The sequence below is a fragment of the Antennarius striatus genome, unplaced genomic scaffold (assembly GCF_040054535.1).
Source record: "Antennarius striatus isolate MH-2024 unplaced genomic scaffold, ASM4005453v1 scaffold_29, whole genome shotgun sequence".
NCBI lineage: Eukaryota > Metazoa > Chordata > Actinopteri > Lophiiformes > Antennariidae > Antennarius > Antennarius striatus.
In genome coordinates this window covers 175,001-180,000 of record NW_027172341.1, presented here as the reverse complement: position 1 = coordinate 180,000, position 5,000 = coordinate 175,001, and the positions used below count along the sequence as shown (strand labels likewise).

At 46.2% G+C, this 5,000-nt stretch overlaps 1 pseudogene; it reads right to left on the bottom strand.

Moving 5' to 3' along the window:
- Window positions 1-659: 659 nt before the first annotated feature.
- Window positions 660-832, bottom strand: LOC137591793 (U2 spliceosomal RNA; annotated as a pseudogene).
- Between the last annotated feature and the right edge of the window lie 4,168 nt (window positions 833-5,000).

Genomic DNA, 5,000 nt, shown 5'->3' with positions numbered 1-5,000 from the left:
GACAGACAGACAGACAGACAGACAGACAGACAGACAGACAGACAGACAGACAGACAGACAGACAGACAGACAGACAGACAGACAGACAGACAGACAGACAGACAGACAGACAGACAGACAGACAGACAGACAGACAGACAGACAGACAGACAGACAGACAGACAGACAGACAGACAGACAGACAGACAGACAGACAGACAGACAGACAGACAGACAGACAGACAGACAGACAGACAGACAGACAGACAGACAGACAGACAGACAGACAGACAGACAGACAGACAGACAGACAGACAGGACAGGACAGGACAGGACAGGACAGGACAGGACAGGACAGGAAGCATATCCCAAAAGGCAACGGCCGCAGGTCGGCAAAATGTGGACGTTACAAACACAGCCTTCCTGTCTGCCTGAGAGCAGCTGTTATACAACACCAGTATATTGTTGATCACGATATAATGCTCTTGCCAGATTACATTCAAATGACTTATTATTCATAACAATTAAGGTTCAAAAAATGCAAGAATCTAATTACAGTGCCATCTAGCCTACCAAGTACACTCACATTTTACTCAAGCGTAAACATTTTTCAAAGCGTTGACAGATCATCGCATGATCACATGCTTGTGATCGCACCGCATTATTTTTGAACAACATTGGGGAGATGCACCGTTCCTGGAGCTACTGCAATACCAGGTCGATGCGTGGAGAGGATGGAGCAAGCTCCTGTTCCATCTCCCTGTTCCAAAAATCAATTTAATATATAGTCCCCGGGTAGGGGACATATCAGATATTAAACTGATAAGAACAGATTTTTGTTTTGAAAACGTTTATTGACACGTGATTCATTTGTTTCATTTCAGTCACATTTCATTTTTCCATCCACAACTTCTTTTTCATATAAATATTTCTCTGTACAATAAATATTATCGATCATAAAATCATACAGATAAAACCAGTCATGGGTAAAAAGGATTTCAGTTCATTTTAAAAAATAAAATGTGCCAAAAATTAAAAGGTGTGTCAAATGTCCATAAAAGTTATAAAAAATACATTAAAAAAGTCCAACCAAAGTCCCGTTTGTACAGGAGCGCAGTGAGTCCCTACCAAGGGTAACTCATCCCGCTCTTCCAAACAGTAGGTCTCTCGGGGTGCCTGTCGAGGCGCTCGGCCGAGATCCCCGCCCTGGTGCTCCTTCCCGCCTGCCTCTCCCGGAGAGCCAGGCCGCTGCTGCCGTGTCCTTTTTAGCGTTGTGGGTCCGGCTCCTCCCTCCGAATGGGCACAGAGGCGATTCTTCTTGGTGGCTGTGTCCTTGGGCGGCCGCTGGCCGCCTCGGCTGCCCTGAGTGTTGCGGCAGCCATTTGGATCACAGCCACGGGGGGGATCTGCATGTGCTTTCCTACCAGCAAATTTCGGGAGGTCCACAAGGCGTCCTTCAAGGCGTTGATGGCCAGCCACTGTTTTGTCCAGTCCCTTTTTGGGACGGGCCTTTGGCTGGCCCCGTAGAGCACCAGCTGTGGTGTGAGGACCTCCTTCGCTGGTAGGTACGGGAATTGCGAGGAGCCGGCCATTTCCCACAGGTCCACGGCAGCGCTGCACTCCCAGAGCAGGTGCCTCACCGACTCCGGCGCGCCGCAACCAGGTCGGGGGCAGGTCGACAGCGTCGACATTCCCCGGGAGTGCATGACGGACCTGACTGGGAGGATCTCGTGTGCCACCATCCATGACAGGTCCCGGAGTCTGTTTGGAAGAGCGGGGTGGTTCACGTTGCGCCAAACCGTGGAGGGCTCGCCGAGTGCAAGCCCGCGCACTGGACTCACTGGTTCCCGCTCCTGTACAACACATAAAAGGGAACGATGGTTAGTTAAAACCTGCACATCTTCCTGCTCCAGGCTAAAATGCTTTAAAAAGGTCTGGATAAAAACATAGGCCGGTGGCAGGTTAAAAGACACTGGAAATTGAAGACTAATCTTTAAAATTTTGAGACGTCTGAGGTAGGACCCCATCCAGAAACGTGTCATGGCTGCCGTTTTGGGGTTTCTGGATGGGGTCGTTACTATTTTAATGTGTGTGGCTGTGTATAGTGACATTAAAAAGGCAGAGAGGTCTGGGACTCCTTTTCCTCCTTTGTCCTTAGGTAGCTTCAAGACCTCTCTCCTCAGGCGCTCCCACTTCGATCCCCACAGAAAGTTAAAAATGGCTCGTTCCAGGGCTAAAATAATTCTCCTTGGGGGAATAAAAACAGAACTGACCAATAAAAGCAAAGGTAAAATCACTGCTTTAATGATTAAAACCTTTCCCTCTATTGTCAGTTCCCTCAGTCCCCAGTACCCTAGCCTCTGTCTAACTTTCCCTAAAATGTCTGGCCAATTCGTTCTCCCTCCCCCCTCCTTGTCAAACCTAACCCCCAGAATTTTTTGGTCGGTCTGGGTCACAGTCAGGGGCAGTCCTGTCGTTTCGGTCGCTGTCCATGGTCCGTAAAATTGGGCTTGGGTCTTGTCTCGGTTTAGTTTGGACCCAGAGGCCCGTCCAAACCAGTCTGTCAAGTCCAGGGTCCGGTTGACTGACGAGAGGTCCGTGCATAAAATGTTTATGTCGTCCATGTACAAGACGCATTTGTTCGTCAGTCCCCCGGACCCTGGCACAAAGACCCCGTGGATTCGTTGGTCCCTTCTCAAGATCTGTGCCAGCGGCTCGATGCAAATCGCGTACAGGAGAGGAGATAACGGGCAACCCTGACGGACACCGCAGTTGATTCCTACTGCTTTTGTCAGATGCCCGTTAACCAGGATTTTGCTGCTGATCCCTCTATACAGCAATCCCACCCAAGCTATGAACCTCTCTGGAAGCCCCATTTTTTGCAGTACCTGGAACAGGTACTGGTGCGAGACTCGATCAAAGGCCTTTTCAAAGTCTAAATTTAGGACTATTAGCCGAGTGTTTTCGTCTCTCGCCAGACAAATGGTGTCTCTAATCAGTACGAGGCTGTCGGTGATCTTCCTCCCCGGGATGGCACAGGCTTGATCCGGGTGAATCAAGTCCTCTAAAACCATAGTCAGTCGAGTCGCTAAAATTTTGCTAAAAAGTTTACAGTCGAAATTTAAAAGCGTGATAGGTCTCCAGTTTTTCAGGTCAGTCTTGTCTTTACTCTTGTAGAGTAGAGTCACTATCCCTATCTTAAAACTGTCTGGCAGTCGGTCTACCTTCTCAAATTCCATAAAAACAGTTAGTAAGTCAGGTGCTAAAATGTCCCAAAAGGTCAAATAAAACTCAAAGGGAAGTCCGTCCTGTCCTGGGGACTTCCCTCTGTTAAAACTTTTAAAACACTTGTTGAGTTCCTTGACACTAAAATTTTGGGATAAAAACACATTTTCATTCACCTGACATTCGATGGAATTTAAAACTTCGTTTAGGGTGTCATTAAAAACAGGTTTCTCTTTATACAGTTCAGAGTAAAAACATTCTATATCATCTTTTATTTCCTCTGTTCTTTGTGAAGTGCGTCCGTCGTCATTTTTTAGTTTTAAAATAGTCCCCCCTTTGTTTAAAATCTTTCTAAAAAAATAACGTGTGCACTTTTCACCTTCTTCTGTTTCCTTTTCTCTGCTTCTTAAAATAACCCCTTTACTTTTTGTTTCTGCCAGTAGCGACATTTCTCCTTTAATACTTTTAATTTCATTATTAAAATCAATTCCTTGTTGTGTTAAAATGAAGTAGCGCTGTAGTCTCTTTTGCAGTCCCATCATGCGTCTGTTTTCCCTATCTTTCTTTCTCTTACCTGCCTGTCTAAAGAAAGTCTGGGTCCTTTCCTTCACCATTTCCCACCAGTGCGCACGTGTAGTGTAAAAGTCTTGGAGGGTCTGCCACTCTTTGTACTGCTCCCGGAACTGACTAACTAACTCCCTATCTTCTAAAAGGGAGCAGTTAAGTTTCCACAGACCTCTCCCTACCGTCACACCTGAGGGAAGTGACAGTGTGCAGGACAGCATGAGGTGATCTGAGAAAAAGACAGGGGTTAATCTAGCATCGGTCGGCACCCAATTCCGTATAAAGATATAATCTATGCGAGAGGCTTTGGTGCCGTCACCACTGAACCAGGTGAAGCCCTCCTCTCTGGGATGCATGGCTTTAAAGCAGTCAGTGAGTCTAAAATCCCTGCATAAGCCCTGTAATAAAACCGATGTTTTATCTAATTTAAAATCTTCCCCTATCCTTTTCCTGTCTTCTTTATTTAAAACACAGTTAAAATCACCTCCTACAACTAATGGTGCCCTGCCTAGCATGTGGGACTGCAGGTCTTCTAAAAAGTCATACCTGTCATTTTTTCCATTAAAACCATATACATTTAAAAGGTTAAAATCGTGCCCCATAAAAGTCAGGTGTGCTAAAAGTGCCCTACCCTCTTTCACCACGGTGCTGCCCTTCACCAGAACCTGAGGGTTTTTAATTAAAATGGCCACTCCGTCATTCTTGTTATGGTTGGATCCACTCCAGATCGACGTTTGTGGCCAGGTCTCCTCCCACTGTGTATATTTTTTTAAAAAAGGTAGGCCACATTCTTGAAGTAAAAACACATCTGACTTAAAAGTGTTAAGAAATGATAAAACACTCTGGGCTCTAACTCGCGACTTCACACTTCTCACATTGATAGTTGAAAAGGTGAGAGTCATGAGTATGTTTTAAAAACAGGTACGACAGTTTAAAAGACTATAAATAATTAAAAGACTACATTTAACACAAGTTTCCTTCTCGTGATGTGAAAGAATCTCATTTCACTATCTCCACACAGTCTGGAGGTGATTCCCGAGATTCTGACCTCCGGAAGCCAATATTCGCTCGTCTCTCCAACGGAGTTGATTGTAGCGCTATATTTAAAAAGGAGCACTGGTTGGGTGAACCGGGGGGGGAGGCTTTGTACCGCTCCTCAGGAGGGCTCTGAGAGTCGAACTCAGCTCTCCCCCTCTTCTCTGAGGCTTCTTCAGCCTCAGAGCTGGACAGTT